This window comes from Hemiscyllium ocellatum, chromosome 46, assembly GCF_020745735.1.
Source record: "Hemiscyllium ocellatum isolate sHemOce1 chromosome 46, sHemOce1.pat.X.cur, whole genome shotgun sequence".
Taxonomy (NCBI): domain Eukaryota; kingdom Metazoa; phylum Chordata; class Chondrichthyes; order Orectolobiformes; family Hemiscylliidae; genus Hemiscyllium; species Hemiscyllium ocellatum.
This window is the reverse complement of record NC_083446.1, coordinates 6,787,868-6,810,497: the sequence shown is the minus strand read 5'-3', so window position 1 is coordinate 6,810,497 and position 22,630 is coordinate 6,787,868. Positions and strand designations below refer to the sequence as shown.

General features: G+C 40.5%; 1 protein-coding gene across 3 annotated transcripts in view; it reads right to left on the bottom strand.

Annotated features, from left to right (window-relative positions):
- The window catches only part of LOC132836360 (spectrin beta chain, non-erythrocytic 1-like), a 302,644-nt gene that overhangs the window by 205,016 nt on the left and 74,998 nt on the right, over positions 1–22,630 (bottom strand). The gene's annotated exons all lie outside the window — the stretch shown is intronic.

The window sequence follows — 22,630 nt, the reverse complement described above, 5'->3', positions numbered from 1 at the left end:
GTGGGTGCCCTGCAGCCCACACATGGGAACTTTATTTCATCTCTGCTCCCCCATGACCCTGATTCTAAATTGCTGATGTCTCTAAAGATACCCCATATCAGTGAAGAACAAGAATTTTAAGAATTTTTTTCTAAATAAATGACCAATCAAATTCTGATAGTGTACCTGTACAGGCACTTCCTGTGCCTTACATTTTGGTGGCGCAATATATACTTTATCTGAAAATTGAAAACAGTAAATTGTCTGCAAATAAATACAGTACATTCAAACATCAGAGCTATTTTGCTCTACCACCTAACAAATATTCCCAAAGTTAAAATTTACAAAGTACTCAAAAGGGTACACAGGATAGATGCAATAAAATATTTCTCTGGTTGGCAAGTCTTGAACTATAGAGCACAATTTATAAATAAGAGGAATGCCGCTTAGGTCTGAGCTAGGAAGAATTTTGTTTTTTTTCAGAGGGCTGTGAACCTTTCAAATTGTCTACCATAGGGGCTTAGTCTTTGAGTATATTTTAGCTAAAGATTAATAAATGTTTGATTATCAGTGCTTGTATAGGGTGATTGGGGATAGATAAAAGGCATTGAAATGTTCGATCAGCCATGATCGTATTAAAAGGTGGAGTAGACTCGAAGGGCTGAATGACCTACTCATGTTCCTTATGTTCCTATTATCTAAACTATGTGAAGATACGCATTTTGGATGGAGAAAGAAACAAAAGTCCAAATCAAAATTATAAAACAGAATGGAATTTGAAATCTAAATGTGTTACAAGTGTCACAAAATGACTCGTTGACATTCACTGGAGATGACTGTGACCTTTTGCAACAGAGCCAATGCAAATCTAAAAATGAGGGGAAAAATAGTAGTCTGCCAATTATCACCCACTTTGCACCAGTGCACAAAACTCAAACTTTACACTCCGCTATATACTTACTTGGAGTTGATAAAATCTGTTTGAATTTCAAGTTTAAAAGAAAACCATTAAATGTTTATAAATGATCAAAGCTGTCTGTCACATTTTGAATTAGCAACATTCCTGACTAACCCACAGAAGATCATCAAACTTCCACAAAGTGGAAATGTCCTTACTACTGACTGGTTTCCAAGACTTCTCTGAATTTTGTAACTAGTGTTACAAGGATGCTTTATATAAATATTGCTTAAAGCAAGTAAGCTTTAAATTATTGTGGAAAATTGACTTATTTCAGGTTTTGTGAAAATACCTCAAAGTGCCTCTTTGAAATAAGTTACTGAAGGTTCACAAACAGAAAGTTCACAAACAATGACGGAAATTGTGGGAGGTCCTTATGTCCTGAAGAAGGGTTTACAGAACCCAGAACATTAACTCTTGTTATCTCTCCAAGAATGCTGACAGACCTGACAAGTTGCTCCAGCAAATTCTGTTTTTGCTCCAGATTTCCAGAATTTGCAGTTCTTTGTTCTATTTTACTGTAGATCACTGCGGTCATAGTAGTTTTTTTGAACAAGACTTCATAGAAATTATGTGGCTGGCAATAACCGCTTCCTTTATTGTACAACTCTGCTCGATTGTTCTTAAAAAAGTGACTGGTTTGAAAAGATACATATTTTTAACTGGTTAGGTTGAAAGAAAGCCTACTTAGAACAAGCCGAGTTGGAGGTTTGCTAGTGCTCTTTGGGAGAGTTTAAACTAACTCTGCAGGGGCATGGGAACCTGGACTGTAGCTTTTGGGTACAGGACCTTGAGTGTAGGGAGGTTAGGAACAAGGCATTGATCTCGAAGGAGGGTGCCTGTAAACAGGAAGGTGGCTTGAAGTGTGTATACTTCAATGCCAGAAGTATAAGAAATAAGGTAGGTGAACTTGCAGCGTGGGTTGGTACCTGGGACTTCGATGTTGTGGCCATTACAGAGACGTGGGTAGAACAGGGACAGGAATGGCTGTTGCAGGTTCCAGGGTTTAAATGTTTTAGCAGGGTCAGAGATGGGGGTAAAAGAGGGGGAGGTGTGGCATTGCTTGTCAAGGATAGTATTACAGCGGTGGAAAGGACGATGGAGGAAGACTTGCCATCTGAGGTAGTTTGGGCTGAGGTTAGAAATAGGAAAGGTGAGGTCACCCTGTTAGGAGCTTTCTACAGGCCTCCTAATAGTCCGAGAGAAGTAGAGGAAAGTATTGCGAGGATGATTCAGGAGAAGAGTGAAAGTAGCAGGGTGGTTGTTATGGGGGACTTTAACTTCCCAGATATTGACTGGGAAAGCTATAGCTCGAGTTCGTTAGATGGGTCGGTGTTTGTCCAATGTGTGCAGGAGGGTTTCCTGACACAATATGTAGACAGGCCAACAAGAGGTGAGGCTATACTGGATTTGGTTCTAGGTAATGAACCAGGCCAGGTGTTAGACTTGGAGGTAGGTGAGCACTTCGGGGACAGTGACCACAACTCGGTGACTTTTACTCTAGTGATGGAGAGGGATAAGTGTGCACTGCAGGGCAAGAGTTATAGCTGGGGGCAGGGAAATTATGATGCGGTGAGGCATGACTTAGGATGCATGGATTGGAAAAATAGGCTTGAAGGGAAGAACACAAATAATATGTGGAGATTGTTCAAGGAACAGCTATTGGGTGTCCTTGATAAGTATGTACCAGTCAGGCAGGGAGTAAAGGGTCTTGTGAGGGAGCCGTGGTTTAATAAGGAATTGGAATCCCTTGTGAAAGGGAAGAGGGCGGCCTACGTAAAGATGAGGCGTGAAGGTTCAGTTGGGGCGATTGAGAGTGATAAGGTAGCCAGGAAGGATCTAAAGAGAGAGCTAAGAGCAGCGAGAAGGGGACATAAAAAGTCCTTAGTTAGTAGGATGAGGGAAAACCCAAAGGCTTTCTATAGGTATGTCAGGAATAAAAGGATGATTAGGGTAGGTATCGGTCCAGTCAAGGATAGTAGTGGGAAGTTGTGCGTGGAGGCGGAGGAGATTGGAGAGACACTAAATCAATACTTTTCATCAGTATTCACTCAGGAACAGGACACTTGCTGATGTGAATATTGAGTCACAAGTGATTAGAATGGATGGCCTTGAGGTGTGTAGGGAAGAGGTCTAGGGAATACTGGAAAGGATGAAAATAGATAAGTCCCCTGGGCCTGATGGCATTTATCCTAGGATCCTATGGGAAGCTAGGGAGGAGATAGCGGAGCCATTGGCCTTGATTTTTATGTCGTCGTTGTCTACGGGAATAGTGCCAGAAGACTGGAGGATAGCGAATGTGGTCCCCTTGTTCAAGAAGGGGAGTAGGGATAGCCCGAGTAACTATAGGCCAGTGAGTCTCACTTCTGTTGTGGGCAAAGTCTTAGAGAGAATTGTAAGGGATAGGATTTATGAACATCTGGATAGGAATAATGTGATCAAGGATAGTCAGCATGGTTTTGTGAAAGGCAGGTCGTGCCTCACAAACCTTATTGAGTTCTTTAAGAAGGTGACCAAGGAAGTGGACGAGGGTAAAGCAGTAGATGTGGTGTATATGGATTTTAGCAAGGCATTCGATAAGGTACCCCATGGTAGGCTAATGCAAAAACTACGGAGGTAGGGCATTGAGGGTGCATTAGAGGTTTGGATTAGGAATTGGCTGGCTGGAAGGAGATAGAGGGTAGTAGTTGATGGTATAGGTTCATCTTGGAGTGCAGTTACTAGCGGTGTTCCACAAGGATCTGTTTTGGGACCATTGCTGTTTGTCATTTTTATAAATGACCTAGAGGAGGGGCTTGAAAGCTGGGTGAGCAAGTTTGCGGATGACACGAAAGTCGGTGGAGTTGTGGACAGCGAAGAAGGATGTGGCAGGTTACAGCGGGATATAGATAAGTTGCAGAGCTGGGCAGAAAGGTGGCAAATGGAATTCAACGTAGCTAAGTGTGAAGTCGTTCACTTTGGTAGGAGTAACAAGAAGATGGATTACTGGGCTAATGGTAGGCTACTTGGTAGTGTGGATGAGCAGAGGGATCTTGGTGTCCATGTATACAGATCTCTGAAAGTTGCCACCCAGATAAATAGTGCTGTTAAAAAGGCATATGGTGTACTGGGCTTTATTGGTAGAGGAATTGAGTCCTGAGGTCATGTTGCAGTTGTATAAGACTCTGGTGCGGCCTCATCTGGAGTATTGTGTGCAGTTTTGGTCGCCATACTATAGGAAGGACGTGGAGGCATTGGAACGAGTGCAGAGGAGGTTTACCAGGATGTTGCCTGGCATGGTAGGAAGATCGTATGAGGAAAGGCTGAGGCACTTGGGGCTGTTCTCATTGGAGAAAAGAAGGTTTGGGGAGATTTGATAGAGGTGTACAAGATGATTAGGGGTTTAGATAGGGTTGACAGTGAGAACCTTTTTCTGCTAATGGAGTCAGCTGTTACTAGGGGACACAGCTTTAAATTAAGGGGTGGTAGGTATAGGACAGATGTTAGGGGTAGATTCTTTACTCAGCGGGTTGTGAGTTCATGGAATGCCCTGCCAGTATCAGTGGTGGACTCTCCCTCTTTATGGTCATTTAAGCGGGCATTGGATAAGCATATGGAGGTTATTGGGCTAGTGTAGGTTAGGTAGGCTTTGGTCGGCGCAACATCGAGGGCCGAAGGGCCTGTACTGCGCTGTATTTTTCTATGTTCCATGTTCTAATAAAGTTTGCTAAGAACAGACTGCAGAATATTCAATGCTTTATCCTTTTGGTTTCAAAATTAACCCTTTGACCAAAGTATTCATTTTCCAAAAAGCTAACCTCTACAGAGAATTTTTTTTTCTCTTTTTCTGAAGCATATGTGTGTGCAATTTGGGGATATTTAGAGAGATGGGCATTTATGTTTCCATACTACTGTGTATATTAATCAACTATTGCATCTTCATTGAGTAAGTTTTGTTCTGATAATAAAGTAATAATTACATTTAATAAGAAACCTGGTTGATACTTGTTGTTTAAAATCTGATACAGATATTTAATTGGTCATCTCAGTAACTGGAGGAAGTACTTTTATTTCATTTTGTGAACCATGGAGTACTGGAACTAAAGTGACGCTGCTCTCCTCCAGCCTCGGTCATCATACAAGAAACTACTCTTTCTCTCCTATTGCAGGTGTTGATCTCCTTTCCTCTGGTGCCACCAACCCCTCAGCGTCCCTTTCAACTGGTGATTATTTGCACGAGTCAGTACAGCAAATGTTAGTACTCTAATCAACCATAAAGGGCATCCCAGCACTTAACCCAAATGTATACTTCCTAAAACTTCACTCCACTGGAATGGCTCAGGCAAGATAGACTTACATTAATGGGAATCATTGCAGCAAAATCATCAGGAGCAGCAGAAACAATGTGTAATGCCAAATGTGATGCAGGTTTATAGCAAAGTACCTGGATCTTCACTTCTTTGCATCAGACCACCTTAAAGCACATGATTTTATTTGTAGAACCAAGCAGCACTATAAAAAATTAATAACTTTACTCAGCAATAAATCGGTCAAGTCTTAACTGTCAGGTATACATGCCCTTCACCGTGTCCTTTACTTTGTAGCAAAAAAATATAATATGGGTAAATGTACTTGTACAGCTGTGTAAACACTTCTATTATACTACATTTATGGCTACATCTCAAGACATTCATGAAATACTTGTGGTTTTAGTATGTGAATGCAATATATTTACAATGTATATTAAATCACATAGGACAAACAAATAGATTATTAATCTCATTCAACTAATTTTCCTCTCAAAACCTAGATAGCTCTTAACTCTTATCATAATATCTCATTTTTCAAAGGTACTAACCTCCACTGCTCTACAAAGAAGCCATTCCAATTACTCAAGAAACTTGTGCATCCTGACGTGGGTTGCAAACTTGCCCCTTGCCAACATGTCATGATGTCGACTTCCACATAGATGTGATATAAGCTTTCCTTGGTTCACTTTCCTTGTGCATCGCTAAGAAGCATCCCATTGTTTAAGGAAATTTAAACACTGGAAGTTACTTCAGTCTTATGCAGTTGCCATTTAATATTTTCTTTATGCGTTTGGCCAATTAACATATCATGATGCTATTGCCCAAGCTTCAATGTGGTAATGGATTCCAGATTCTATTCACTCTTGATGTTTCAAAAGAAAAATCTTGTTCACTCTTTGTACTGTCAGCAACAAGTTATCAGTCAGTATAAAAAATCTTCATGACATACCTATCCAAACTTCTCCACAATTTTCTACGGTTATTTCTAATTGACATTCCTTGCTCCAGTAAATAGCCTATCCTTCAAGTTCCTTGTAACTAATCTTGCATGGCTTCCCTAACTCTATGATGTCTAATCTTTCAACTCTCAAAGATCTATCTCTACACTCTTCCAATCACATTCCTGATTTTCATCACTCCACTATTGGTGCCTTCAGGTGCCAAATCCTTAAACTCATGAATTCCCTTTGAAAACTCTCTGGCTGTCTTACTTCCTTTAAACACTTCTTAGAAACATGTCTCTTCACTAAAATCTAAGTCATCCAACTGATGTATCCTTATGTGGCTTACAAATTTTACTTTGTAAAGCTCATGTCATCAAGTCAGAGTCACACAGCACGAAACAGACTCTTTGGTCCAACCAGTCCATGCCAAATATAACCCGAAACTAAACTAGACCCACCTGCCTGCTCCTGGCCCATGTCCTTCCAAACCTTTCCTATTCATGAAGTATCCAAATGTCTTTTAAACCCTGTAATTGTATCCACATGCACCACTTCCTCAGGAAGTTCATTCCACACAAGAATCACTCTGTGTAAAATTATTTGCCCTCATATCTTTTTTAAACTCTCTCCTCTCACCTTAAAAATACGCCCTCTAGTCTTGAAATCCTCACCCTCGGGAAAAGATACCTTCAATTCACCTTACCTGTACCCCTCATGATTTTATAAACTTCCATTAGTCATCACTCAACCTCCTACGCTGCAGTGAAAAAAGTCCCAGCCTATCCATCATTCCTTTATATCTCAAACCTTCCAGACCCAGTAACATCCTAGTAAATCTCCTCTGAACCCTCTCCAGCTTAATAATATCCTTTCTATAACTAGGCAACCAGAATTGGACACGGTATTCCAGAAGAGGCTTCACCAATGTCCTGAACAACCTCAACATGACTTTCCAAGTCCTACACTGAGCAATGAAGGTAAGCATGCCAACCACCTTGTCTAAATGTGACACAAACTTCAAAGAATTATGAACCTGAACTCCTAGGTCCCTCTGTTCTAAAACTCTACCCAAGGCCCTATCATTAATCATATAAGCCCTACCTTGTTTGTTCTACCAAAATGCAATAGCTTGCATTTATCCAGATTAAACTCCACTTGCTATTTTTCATCCCATTTTGACCCATTTGATCAAGATGCCTTTATAATCTTATAAAACCTTCTTTACTGTCTACTTATGACACCAATTTTGGTGTTGTCTGCAAACCTAATAACCATGCTTTCTACATTCTCATCTAAATCATTTATATAAATGATAAATAAAAGACTTAGGATTTTTTATTATGGTAAAGGTACTATATAATTACAAGTTGTTATTTTTAAAATGAAATCCTTTACAGAAAAGGTAGCTTATTTGTTTTGCTGTTTTAAGGGTGATTGAAAACCTCAGTTTCACTCAATACAACTTTCTGAAAAGTCTTTTGGCTCAATTGAGATTGAAGATAGTTTGTGTGAATAGCTAGCATTCTGCCAGGTTAATGTGCTGCAGTAAATCTTGTTCCCACCAACAGCAACTAAAGGTTTAATTTTAATTGCATTACTCATGTGCTGATGATCTAGCTCTCTCCCTCACTATCTGAATAGATATAGCTGCAGGTAAAATGCTCATACAATCTGCTGTGTTTTCTCATTTAAGGAAACGGCCATAAAGGCTAATGAGACAGCTAATCTGGGTGACTACACAGGCTGTAACTGGTAAAGATGAAACTGTATATATTTCAGTGTCAGATGTCTAGTTCCTTCTAGATGAACAAATAAGCATAGATTACAGGTCGGTTACACAATGTAACCAATCAAGTGATATCCTAAACAACATAAATGTAGTTCTAGCTATTCACCAAGATTCAAGCTCCAGCAGCATTTGTGGCAATACAGAGTTAGAACATCATTAAGACTTTCTCATGAAACTGAATTGCTAACTATGTTCCTGTCGCAATAGATCTACTTGTCTTGCTAAACATTTGCAGTGATTTCTGTTTGTAAGTACAAGATTTCAACATCTGTGGTGGCTTGGAATTTACGAGCATTTTTTGTATTAATTTCAGATTTCCAATATCTGCAGTATTTTGTATTAGATGAAGATTATGTGTCCACAATGCCATTTTAACTGTAAGACTTTACAGTGATTTTTATTTTGGTGAAGGACCATCTTTACAGTACTACTTAGTACCAGCAGAATTGTAAGGAGTGAAAGAGAAAACAAGGTAAAAAGGCATGACTAGCTGCCGCCTAGTTTTCAGAAGCATGACATCTTGGCTGTGGGGTTCCACTACTCTTGAGTTCTGGGAGAATAAATTTGATTGGAAATTGTGCCAAGAGTTTTGGTTTTAACAAAGAGAATACAAGCAGAATGGAGGACAATTAATATAATGCATAAGGCAAGTCAAATTTGACATTGTTATTAAACATATTATAAATGCAATGCAAAGTGCAACACTAGGTGGAACTTTGTGACACCTCAATGCTCTGAACAAGTCTTAATTCCCGATATATATACCCAACAGGCAAAGATCTCTACTTTAGTAAAAACATTAATTTTACCTCTAGTGTAATTATTCATCAGTTAATTTTCCTGAAATATACTTTCATACTAATAACAAAGGAAGTTGTATTATTTTATCAATTTCACTTTCCTATCCATTTCCACTGCTGAGGGTCTCTCTTTCCCTTCCATCACCAACGGTGGCTCTAAAAGCGTGTCTCTCCTTCCTCTAAACTTCACCCATACCTTCAGTAAGGTCTCACCTTCTCTCTCAGCCACTATGTTCAAAACAGTCTCTTTTTCCTCTCCTTCTACCTCCTAATCTAAACCAGAGCCCACCTGTGACAGTGCAGTACAACAGCCTCCCCACATCAAAAGACTCCATGTGCAGGTAACTGTCTTAAGCAAGTGTCATCTTCCCTTCAAGGGAGTATCAGATGACTATGAGCCACAGGAGCAGAAGTCAGCCATTCAGCCCATCAAGTCTACTCTGCTGTTCAATATGATTATGATTGATCTGATAATCCTCATGAGAAAACACACACAGAGGGCAGTATCCTGTCACCAAGTCACCACTTATTTATATTAGCACTGCAAAGGGCTGTGACCAGCCAGCTCAAGGCCAGTCCTTAGCTTGAGGAGATCTACTGAATCTTTCGGTTATTTTTGTTCCTTTTCTTACTATGAGCCAGATGAAAGCCAGTCTTTAGACGAAGGAGACCTTCTGAATCTCCTTTTTGTTTAACACCTGCAAAAGCAGCAGCAGAACCAGAAGCACACAGTCACAATCAAAATCTCTCCAGCCGGAACTCCACTCAAAGTACACTGGCTGTAGCCAGCCAACTTAAAACCAGTGTCTAAACTGAGAGGACCTTCTGAATCTTCTGTTTAAATCTGTCAGCCAGCACTTCCTGCCTGGCTCAGGTTAACAACCCCAATCAAGAACCTCACAGCAATGAGATCTACCTGACCCTGGCTCCAATCATTAACCTCAATTCCACTATTACCCATAATTCTTGATTCCCTTACTATTTAGAAATCAATCTGTCTGGGTCTTGAATATACTTAACAACTGACCCCTGCAGTTAAGGAAGTTCACAGATTCCGTCCTACCTGAGGAAAGAAATTCCTCCTCAAATCTGGGTAACTCCTTCCTCTGAGATTATGGTCTCTGATCCGAGGCTCTCCAACAAAGTGATACAACTGCTCTGCATCTCAAGCTTCTGACAATTTTAAATGTTTAAATAATATCACCTCTCATTCTTCTAAATTCTAATTTAACCTCTCCTGAGTTAGTTCCTCCATACCTGGAATAAAACAAAGAAACGCAATTCCGAAACAAAAACAAAAACTGCTGGAAAAACTCGGCAGATTTGGCAGCATCTGTGAAGACCCTGCAGAGTTAACATTTCAGAACCAAAGAAAGCTCACTGGACCTGAAACATTAACTCTGTTTTTTCTCCACAGTTGCTGCCAAAACTGTAGAGTTTCTCCAGTAATTTCTGTTTTTGTTTCCTCCATACCCGGGATCAACCTCGGTGAATCTCCTCTCCACTGTATCCAATGCCAAGACATCATTCCTTCGATAAGGGGAGCAAAACTGTTCACAGTATTCAAGATCGGGTCTGTCTAGTGCCTTGTATAGTATTAACAATACTTCCTTGTTTTTATATTCCATTACCTTCAAGACAAAAGTCAACATTCCATTTGCCTTTCCAATTACATACTAAAGTTGTATGCTAGTTTTTTTTGTGGTTCATGGATCAAATCAACTTTTTGCAGCCTTTCTATTTTAAAATAACATGCAGTTCCTCTATTCTTTCTGCTAATTTGCGTAACTCAGATATTCCCAAACATTATTCCATTTGCCAAGTTTTTGCCCACTCACTTAAGATGTCAATGTCACTCATCAATCCCCTCGTGTTATCCTCACCACTTGTCCGTTCATCTATTTTTATGTCATCTGCAAACTTGGCAATGGTACGTTTGTTTTTCTCATCCAAGTCACAAATAAATATTGTAAATAATTGGACCCCAGCACTGATTCCTGTGGTATTCCATTAGTTACAGGTTTCCATTCTGAAAATGCCCCCCTTAGCCCAACTCTCCATCTTGTATTAGTTAGCCAATCCTCTATCCATGCTGACATGTTACCCTCAATTACTTGGGATCTTATAATACAAAGCAGCCTCATATGTGTTATTTAACTAATGATTACTACAGCATTCCTTTAGCCAGTCCATTGTGCTCACCATTAATATTATCCAAGTAAAACTACCTTTCTCTCATTTTTGAAGGATCGTTCAGCAACTAAACTTTCAAGAAGACATTTCACATGCATGTTATATTCCAAACACTCTCCACACTTTCCACCCTCCCCATTACCTACCAACTTTCCACCTATTGTTGACCAATCGAATGTTACCCTTGAAACAATAACCATAATCCTTTACATACCTTCTGTTGCCACTGAGCCGATGCCTATTAAAATGACCCTGAATTCTTTCACTATCCATGCCACCTATTCTCCAGCTGACAGGACATCTGATAACTAACCATCACTTGCACTTACCACCTTGAGCATTCCACTCGCCCTTCACTACCAGTGTTCCTTCCATTGCCCAAGACCCTCCGTTCAAATTCCAGCACTAACTCCACCTTTTCAAACCATCTGTGCCTGGGGAGTCACTCCCTCACCCCATGATGATTCAGCACACCCAGGCACTAAGCCCTTCCCTCCTCCATTTGCCCTACACCCTTGCGCTGGTTCCCTGCCACGTAGTAGCCTCCTTCCCTATCTCACTCCCAGCCGTGGGCAGCCTTTCCATGCCCTTAGGCTGCAGGTTTACTCTTTCTCTCCTAGCTCAGACAGCCCCTGTCTTTCCTCTTAAACTGCAACTTGCTTGCGTCCTGCCTTCCTCTGCACATCTCCCTGTCCAAGGTAACACTGTCCACTGCCCCATATGGTACAGCTCTCCTCACTCCCTCTGTCTATGCCTTGGACAACTCTTACAGTCTTTTGACTGTCATCACCTGATCAAAGTCAACACTCACCAAATAGGAAAAAGCAGATGGGTTCTTGTGGGGAAGTGGTAGTGCCTCTACCTCTAGATCAGGAGGTCCGAGTTTGAGTCTCACTTCTCCAGAGTTGTGTAATAATAACTCTGAACATGTTGATCAATAAAATATGCAGGAAAAGGCACTTACTACTCATTCTAATTATAACAGGCTGATTACCTTGCCTTCTGCACATCCCTTATTTACAGTGATGAATCCGAAGGCATATGTTTCTCATTCCCAGATAGCTTGATTGAAAAGGTGTACTTAATTCTGTTTATTTTAAATGTTAATGTGCATACATTACTTTTAGTTGATTGTAAAAGTGCTTCTCAAATTGCTGTCAGAAAATTCAAGCTATCCTGAAATCTACAAGAACCTAAGATCAAAATTTCATCCCACCATCATGAGACTATTCTTAGGCCCTGCGCACAATTTGGCACCCCCTTGCCAAGCTTTCCACCTTGGGAGATACACCAAATTCCACCTAAATGTGGAAACCACTTGGTACCACTTTTTTGAATAGGCTCACATTATATCACTTTCACTGGTTTTTATAACTTCTCATCTCATTTTTATCAGACAAATGTAGATGCCCATAATAGGTGGCAAGGGCATTTGAAATTTCTAACAATGGGATATTCCACAAACCCGTTTTCCAATCTCAGTTTTGTCACCTGAGCTGGCATCAGAAGTCACTCCAGGAGGCTCTCTGACATCACTCAGTCAGCAGCTAATTTTTAACAGACTAGAATAAAATGAAAATTATAATTAACTACAATTTGTATGAAACAACAGCAAAAAATGTGTAAACAGTGGAGAATATTCTAAATGTGAGTTTCAGAATTAAATATCTACTATTCCGTTAACTTCAGCAAACATTAACATTAGGCATTAATGTTATGCCTGCAACAGACATTGTCTGTGGGACAATTAGAAAACCATTAACTTAGTGTTGGATGTCTGCCAGTTAACTCCCCTGTGGAGAAAGCAGCAAGTCATCTTGTGGATTGTCAGTCAGAAGATTGCTCTGATGGATTCTAACTGACTAACCACAATACCTGAACAAATAGTGCAGAAGCATCAAACTGCTATCCCCTTCTTTCTGTCCCTTTCTCTGCCTCCCTACATCAATGTGGAGGTGCCAGTGTTGATCTGAGGTGGACAAAATCAGAAGTCACACGACACCAGGTTATAATGCCAACAGGTTTATTTGACAAGCTTTCACAGTGCAAGTCAGTTGATGAAGGGATTGCATTCCAAAAGCTTATGATTTCAAATAAACCTGTTGGATTATAACCTGGTGTCATGTGACTTCTGACTTTATCCCTACATTAAGGGAACCCCTCTCCTTTTCTTCTCAAAACAAATGTGAGATAAACAGAGTATACTGCCTGATTTGATGATGCCTCTGTAGAACTGAATACAGAACACATTTGATTCTGGTCCTGAAAAGAATTTTGTTATCAATGTCGCTGCTTGTATATTGCTCCATCCTACCAACTCATAGGGAAAAGATTGAGCAAGGTGTATGGTGGCACCAAAGTAAGTTTACTGGAGTTAGATACCCAGAGTAAATAATTGGTCAGAAAAACATGCGTTGTCGACCACTAACCGCATCAAACCTGGTGAACTTACTTTGGTGTTGAGATTAGAGTGTGTTGGAAAAGCGCAGCAGGTCAGGCAGCAGCTGAGGAGCAGGAAAATCACATTTCGGGCAGGAGCCAGATGAAGGGTTCCTGCCCAAAATGTCAATTTTTTTCTGCTCCACAGATGCTGCCTGACCTGCTGTGCCTTTCCAGCACCACTCTAACCTTGACTCTAACCTCCAGCATTTTCAGTGCTCACTTTCACCTTATTTTGGTGTTGTCCATATAATTTCAGAAGCTGGTAGCTTTGCCCTGGAACCAAAACAAGCATTAAAAAAACAGCTTCTGACTTCTGTTCTTCAACTCTGGTATGTTGCTGTGCATGATATTACATTTGAAAAAAAGTTAAACTAGCAAATGACTTATGCTAATCCACCTTGTCTTGTATACTTCAAAATGGAAATCCAGGAGGACCATTTTCAAGTATGAGTTTTTTTTTACAATTGTTTCCCTTTAGGTAATCTGCTGCATTAATAAAATGCTTTTATTCCTTAATCTATTTATGCCACTCAAATCTAGCATTAAGAAGAGAATCCAACCTGGTGAATCAGGCAATGAAGAAAAAATATTTAGCTACATCAAACAGACTACAAGATGGCAGCTTATCATTACTGTGTCAAAAGCAATAAGAGATGGACAATAAATACCGGACTCAACGATCAGTTACATTATATTGCAAACAACACCCGAGTTACAGAAGGAACACTTCAAAAACGTTGATGGTCAGATTCAAAGATTGTGGAAGAAGGAAATAAATTAAAACTACAAGTCATTTTTCCAGTAACCTCAGAGACCCAGATGCATTCTTCATTTTATTTTATATTTGAATTTTACTATATTTAAAGAGTACTGCATGTGGATATCACCAATAGACATTACACTTCAGACACCACATTTTTGTAAAGAGAAACTGACAAGCACATTCCAAGGTGCTGAACTGAGTGACAGCAACTGAATTCTGTGTGGATCATAAGCACCGGCACAGACCGGTAAAGCCTGTTTCTGTGCTGCACATTCTTTGTAACTTTTGAATTTAACCTGAGTATTCAACAAGAATCATAATTTATAGCACAATAAAATCCATCTTTGTAAAACACTAAATTACCCAAGCTTCTCCAAAGTCTTCTCCTTTTTGTCATAGAACTGCAATGTGTATAAGGGTGGAATTGTGCAGTGGTGGCACAGCGCCACATGATGGCTAGATTCAGGTTTTTCTTCCAATCCTGCCCAAACGGAATTAGGCACTCCTTGATGCATCTCTAGAGACTTCACATGAAGACAGAGGTAGTGGGATTGAATGTCAAACCTGTGCCACTTCCACAACTCCCAGCCAACAGCTTCTGAGTGGTGTAGCATTAAACTGGTCACAGTAACTGAATTAGCTGACTTACATTTTTATCACCTGGAGCTCTGTGGTTTGTATTATTTAGGGATTTCCTTTTGCAATACCTTCCAGGCTTTCAAATACATCAGGTTTCTGATACGATCACATGTAAATTCAGGAAACGGCAGTGTCTGCAGTGTCAGCCAGGGGTCAGCACTTAACATTCTCACCTGAGTCAGAAGGTTGGGAGTTTATGCCCCATACCAGGAAACTGAGTACGAACAGATTTTCCAAATCCACTACCAATTGAGTGCTGCACAATGAGAGATCAAACTTATGCCTCATCTATCTCAGATAAATGTAAAAGATCTTCTGAAAATATTCTGAAGAAAGGCTGGGGAACTCCCATTCCATCTTAAATCAACATAATGAAAACAGACGATCTCGTTGCTCTAATTGATCTGTTACTCATCGTGGGGCCTTTCTTGTGCACCAATTGTACAGCGTGGTCACATTAAACCCATTCTCAATTTGCATGACCCAGTGGAAGCATTCGTAAGAAGGCTGTTTCTTCAAGTATTGCTCCATAGAGTTGAGTTCATGACCCAAGCTGACTACCCCAATCCAATACAGCACTGAGGGAGCAAAGGGGAGGTGCAATCTTTTCAATGTGACATTAAAACAATTCTCCCTCTCGGGCAGATTAAAAAATCCCATATCTTATATCTCAAAGGACAGCAGAAAAGTTGACCCAGTGTTCTGAACCAATATTTATTCCTCATTCAATGTCACATGAATAGACTACTTGGTCATGAGAACTTGTTCACACATTTCTACATTTCCTATGTTATAAGAGTGACTACTGCTCAGAAATACTTCATTTGTTGTAAAGCATTTCAGACCTCTTTATGGTCATGAAAGGCTATATAAAGGTAAATCTATCTTTCACTCCAGTGGATTAGCATGTCTCATGGTAACAGTAACATCATTCAAACCAAAGAATTGCAACAAGGTCAGCCAACTGGACCTCACAGAATATGGGTTCCCTGATTGGGGTTTTTAATCTGGTTCAACCAGGAAGACCTGACTCTATTCATGTGAAAATAAAGGGTGACTTGGTGATGGGATGCCAGCCTCTGTGGAGTTATTTCACCACCCAGAGGTCGACTCACACTGTGGAACAACACTTGACCACAAGAAATTCACTTTAGCAGGGAAGTAATGGCATTAAATGGGCAAGAGAAATGAATTATTAATCAGCAAAATCATATGTTAGAGCATGTGATCATGTGATTGCACAAATAACGATTCTGTTTAATTCATTCTTTTTCTTGACTGAAATTCTGTTCTTTATCTGCTTTTTCAAATGAACTCTCTTTCAAGGTGGTTGCAAACACTGCAAGCTGAATAATAAAGTAATCTTCAACTCCACCAAGATATATCAAGTCACTAATACTTAGGTGTGGATTACTCAAAATAAAAAGATTAGTTTATGCTGGTGCAAAGGAGAAAGTTTAGCCATGTTATTATGGCAGAATGTGGATCATTTATAAAGTCAACAAACGAATGAATGTTCCCTTTGAGAAATAAAATCCCTTCCAAAATTGGTGAATGTATTCTGAGGAATATATCACAAAAACAAACTGGAATTTACACAAGCCGGATCATTTATTGCAAATGCTAAAAGCAGCAAACTTTAAGACCTTAAATAAGTAACTCGCCCTTAAAGAAGGGGGCTCTTCCTTAGAAAACCACTAGTTAAGCTCCTCCACTGTAGAGTGAAGAAAGACAGACAGTGTTTGCTTTACAAACAAGGTCTGTTTCCTGTTAAATGAATCGAACTGAGCTAGGTGGGTAGTTGAGGTTTAGTAACAACAATTGGATGGCAATAGGCTTCTGCAAAATACACTTAATCTATGTTTAACAAGAAATTGTCACTGATCCCATGAGGAACTTTTGGTGAACTTGTACTGACCTGGAGACTTCACTTTTTAATAAATTTTTGCTACCACCGAGAGTGGTGGCAATCTAATTTTACTAATTTGTCAACATTGCGGAACCCTGTCAAAGGATTTACTAAAATCTCTATAAACAACATCTATCACCTTGCCCTTATCTATCTTATCGGTTACTTCCTCAAAAAACTTGATCAAGTTTGTGAGACACAATTTCTCTCCCACTACAATCTTTATACTGTTCAAGAGATACATATGAATCCAGTTGTCTATACCTTAATATATGATTCTTCTTAATTCTTAACTAGAGCCTCAATGCTCCCTCATCCTACCAGCCTTACCTTTCACTGTAACAGGAACATAATGACTTTGAACTCTAGTTATCACATTTTTGAAAGCCTCCCACTTATATAACCCTTTACTTGTGAACAGTCTACTGCAAGCAACTTTTGAAAATTTTTTCTCATACCATTAAAATTTGCTCTACCCCAATTAAAAACTTCAACTTTGATGGAAGGCTTATCCTTTTCCAAAACTATTTTAAAACTAATTGAATTATGACCACTAGACCTAAAGTGTTCCTCTACTATCACTTCAATCATTTGCCCTGCCTCCTTGCCCAAGAGAAGGTCAAGTTTTGCTCCTTCTATGGAAGGAACATTTATACATTGATAAAGCAAATTTTCTTGAACACGATTAATGTTCCAAGATACAAATGCTACAGGAAGGACAGGCAGGGAGGCAAGAGAGGGGAGGAGTAATGTTTTTGATAAGGGATACCATTATAGCTGTACTTGGGAAAATATTGCCGGAGATACATTCAAGGAAGTTATTTGAGTGGAACTGAGAAATAAGAAACATGATCACCTTATTGGGATTCTATTATAGACCCCTATCATAGTCAGCAGGAAAATGAGAAACAAATTTCTAAGGAGATCCGTTATCTGTAAGAATAATAGATGGTTATGATAGGGGATTTTAACTTTCCAAACATAGACTGGGACTGCCATAGCATTAAGGGTTTAAATGGAGAGGAATTTGTAAAGCGTGTGCAAGAAAATTTTCTAATTCAGTACAGACAAACTTCGATTATCCGAATATCTGATGAACCGAAGAGGATCTCAAGGTCCCAATAAAAACATTACGTAAAAGAGCTGTTTCAACATTGATCGCGTCTTTTGTTTACAGGTACAATGATTAAAAATGAACTCGGCTCACTGAAATGCTGCCAAGAACAGTCCTGAACAGTCCAGACACTGTCTCTAAATGACTGATTTCCCACCCTCTCGCTCTCCCCTCACACTTTCCCTCGAGTTCTACATAGGGGTGTAGCCTAAATCCCCCTTCCCCAGATAATCTCTCCAACATTGTTCTGCACAAGGCAGAGGTGGAACCTGTCAAAAATGTGTGTGTGTGTGTGTGTGTGTGTGTGTGTGTGTGTTCTATTTGGAGACTTACCCTTCAAAGGCAGTTGGTGTACAGTCTGGCTGCGGGGTGCGGTGTTGGATGGGGTTGGGGGCAGGAGGGTTGGAGTTTAATTTAGATAAATGCAAGGTGCTGCACTTTTGGAAAAGCAAATCTTAGCAAGACTTATACACTTAATGGTAAGGTCCTGTGGAGTGTTGCTGAACAAAGGGACCTTTGAGTGCAGGTTCATAGCTCCTTGAAAGTACAGTCACAGATAGATAGGATAGTGAAGAAGGCATTTGGTATGCTTTCCTTTATTGGTCAGAGTATTGAGTACAAGAGTTGGGAGGTCATGTTGCGCCTGTACAGGACATTGCTTAGGCCACTTTTGGAATATTGCGTGCAATTCTGGTCTCCTTCTTATCGGAAAGATGTTGTAGATGTTGTGAAACTTGAAAGAGTTCAGAAAAGATTTACAAAGATCTTGCCAGGGTTGGAGGATTTGAGCTATTGGGAGAGGTTGAATAAGCTGGGGCTGTTTTCCGTGGAGCTTCAGAGGCTGAGGGGTGACATTATAGAGGTTTATAAAATCATGAGGGGGATGGATAGGATAAATAACAAAGTCTTTTCCCAGGGATGGGAGAATCCAGAACCAGACGGCACAGAGTTAGGGTGAGAGGGGAAAGATATAAAAGAGACCTAAGGGGCAGCTTCTTCATGCAGAGGGTAGTACGTGCATGGAATGAGCTGCCAGAGGAAGTGATGGAGGCTGGTACAATTGCAGCATTCATATACCCTGGATGGGGATATGAATAGGAAGGGTTTGGAGGGATATGGGCTGGCTGGACAGGTGGGATTGATTCAGTTGGGATATCTGGTCGGCGTGGACAGGTTGGACCGAAGGGTCTGTTTCCATGCTGTACATCTCTATAACTCCATGACATTCAACAAATTCTTCACCATCCAACCTTTAACGCTATGGTAGCTCTAGTCAATTTCTGGAAAATTAAAATCACCCACTATTGCAACCTTATTATTCTTACTTATATGTGAGATCTCTCTTCATATCTGTTCCTCAGTTTCCCTCTGGCTAACGGGGGTCCTATAGTACAATCCCAGCAAGGTAATCATTTTCATTTCTAATTTCCATCCATATATTTTCACTTGACGATTTTTTTACAAATTTCTTCCCTGATTATAGTAGTAATGTTTTCCTGAATCAAAAAGATCACTCCCCCTCCTCTTTTGCCCCCCTTTCTATCCTTCCTATAACATCAGTCCTACTTGTCAGAACCGTTGTATTGAAATAAGTGCAGTTTCATTCTTCAGAGTAACTTCGTTCTCTGATTTGGGTCTTGTATGGCTTTTCTAATTAACTTGTTCTTGTCAGATTCAGAACCATCCTCATCTATCTTTCTGTTTACTCTGCAACTTAGGATCCACTGCCACTTCCACCCAAACGCTGCCTCCAACCCCAAGTCCCATAATCCTTATAGTTTACAGTCTCCCTTAACAGAACTAATAAATCTTCCACTAGGATATTGGTTCCTTTCCAGTTTAAGCGAAACCCATGCTATTTGACTCGAAAACAAGATTGAGACCTCCACACCAAGACAACATTTCTGTGCCATTGTGCTGGGCTGCTTTGCTGAGCCAAAGAAGATGTCCACAATGGGATGGGACTCCACATCGAACCAAGTATACCACTCCTGGCTAAGATTGCCCCTCCTGGACAGGAATGCCATACCGGGAGACCCCCCCACCTCCGAGGAGACGACCACACTGGGAGACTGCCCTCTTGGATGAGGCCACCACACCAGGAGACTGCCCTCCTGGATGAGAACTTCACACCAAGAAACTGCCACACCAGGAGATTGCCCCATCAGGTGCCAGGCCTACACCACCATTCTGGGCCATCGGAAGTCACCCAGTTGCTGGGTCTGGGCAGGGAGAAGATGCCCTCCATCAAAGTCATTAAAAGAAGGTAAGGTGTCAAAATAAATGGAGTCATTAAAAAAAAGCAAGAGAAAGAAAAGGAAAGCAAGCTCTGGGCACCTGGGCTAACATGCCTGCAAATTGCACTGCTACTCCACCACCATCTTGAAAATAAAGTGTTTGCATGTCGAGCACCAACAATTTTACAGTCAATGAGTGACGACAGCACTAGCTCTCAACTACTGGACCTGGATGTGGAGACCGAAACTGTTGTATTTCATTGTGCACAAAGTCATACTCAATATCCTCATCCTCATCAGAAGTGCTCCTGCTCTTCCAATTTATCAGCATCCATTACATCCTCTTATTGCTTGCTCCAGTTAGGTTGAACACAGCAGGGTAGGATTATGCAGCACATTCTATCTGGAACAAGGTCCCACCAAAATGATACAAGCAGCAGAATCTGATCTTCAGCAGGCCTACTGCTTGTTCCATCATGAACCCAGTTGAAAAACGAACTGCATTGTATCTGTGCTCCTTGTCAGGCAGAGATTGCATAACAGAGTCATCAGTTGCTATTCCTTGTCTCCCAGTAACCATCCTTATAAAGGATCTGACTCCCAAATGCATTAAAGTTCTCAAGTATACGTGCATTATGGCAAATCTCAGGTTAACAGACACAAATTTGTAAGAATTGGAACCGACCAACATAAATCGTTTGTGTATTGATGGAATTGAACTCTTTACTATTAATGAAATCTGTTGCTTTACGATATAGCTCTGTGAATTCTACTATTTGGGCTCATCGGGGAAAATGAGATGAAGTGTTATCATCTGACACAAATGACATTGATTACAGTGACCTGGGACATCCTAAGCCTGCACCAATACTGCATTTGCTCATCCAGAGGAAATGGCATCAGGGACAAAAGACTCTGGCCTCCTGTTCATACTAAGGGGCCTTTCAGCTGCCATCTTTTCATGTGAAGACAACTCTTCATTTACTGAAGGTCGCTGCTGGTCCTGGGGTGCATTGGTTGCTCTTCCACTTCTCTGTATCTTCATTGCATCACAGCAACAGTGGCAATAAACCCTACTGTGGCTAGATCCATTAGTCAAACTTCCAATGAACCTGAATGGGGAGCAGATGAAACAGAACAGGTTCTTTACTGATGTGAACAATCAGAATTTGCATCACAGAGAAATGATGGCTAAACATACTCTTTTATATAGTAGGAGATGGAGTATTGAGACAAGGAGGGCATGACTCATCTTGGCACTTTGTTATGTGACAAGTACACAGTACAAAATTTAAGTGATGCATGGGAAATGAATCCTTCTCCATTCAACAACCCACCATCAACCAACCTGACAGCCCTCATTAACCCACCAGAGAGAGCCTTGCAGTATATTTACAGCTCCGATTAAGAGAAAATCAATTCCATGCCGCTGTGGACTGTTGGAGATCTAGCATTTGTTGTGTGTATTATGATCTGCGGGTGCCTCTTTTGTGGTGACCTGTGATGTCTATCATTGAGTTGCAAGAACCAACGACATTGAAAAAGTTGCTTCTGACCAGTATTTGCACCTCACATACTTGTGCAATGGATACATTTAACATGAACAATGATATGATTGCAAGTAATTTTAACCTGTACTCCTGGAGTGCATGAATGATACAATTGCTCCATGAAGAGCCTTCCAGCATGGTCACAGCTATTTTCCATTAATAGGTTGCAATTGGCATGTCAGACCATGAAAGGCCTTGCAGGTCATGGTCAACATTGGGAATTTCAGGCTCAACCTGGTCATCATGTTCACCCATCTGTGAATCATCACATCCTTTTTCACCTTGCACTCTCTGGATAGTCCATCTCCAATAAACTCCCACATGTTCTATTCCACTCCAACTCTCATCTTAATCTCATGAGCTCCATCACTACAGTTCGGTGAGCATCTCATTTCTTCCTCGGCACTATCAGTCCCCCCTTAAATATCCAATCTCCTTCTTTCACCAACATTTTACCCTCCAAATTCCCAGGACTGAGTCGCACTACCAGATATGCCATTATGGTGCAGCGATTCACATGTCAAATGCCAGTATCTATCATTGTGGGGTATATACCCTGAGACGAGGAACTGCAAGCAGCGAGATGGATTTTAATGTCAGGAATTTTGATATGCACTTTTGATCCAGCGGGTGGTAGAGTTGGAAAGAGTATATTAACCAAGTAGTATTAAATAATAATGGCGATAATGAACTATAATCACTGTTAATAGGTTCTCACCTCTCACAAACAAAAATCTTGCCTCATCATCCAGAACCTAGTTGGAAAATGCAACTTCTAGTTCCCCGGTCAAGAAAAGCCTTACATGCCTTGTCACATGATTCTCACAAATTCACTGCCACAGCCCGCAAGACTCCTGGAAGATTCCATCTACACCTTTTCTGGCAATGTTTCCAATTTCACTAGACCTATCTGAGCAAACAATGCTAAACATTTCTGACGCTCAGATCGCTTATTTCAAAATACATTCATGAATTCTATGGACTTTCTCAGAATCCCGGAAGATGACACATTGGAACAAGGTAA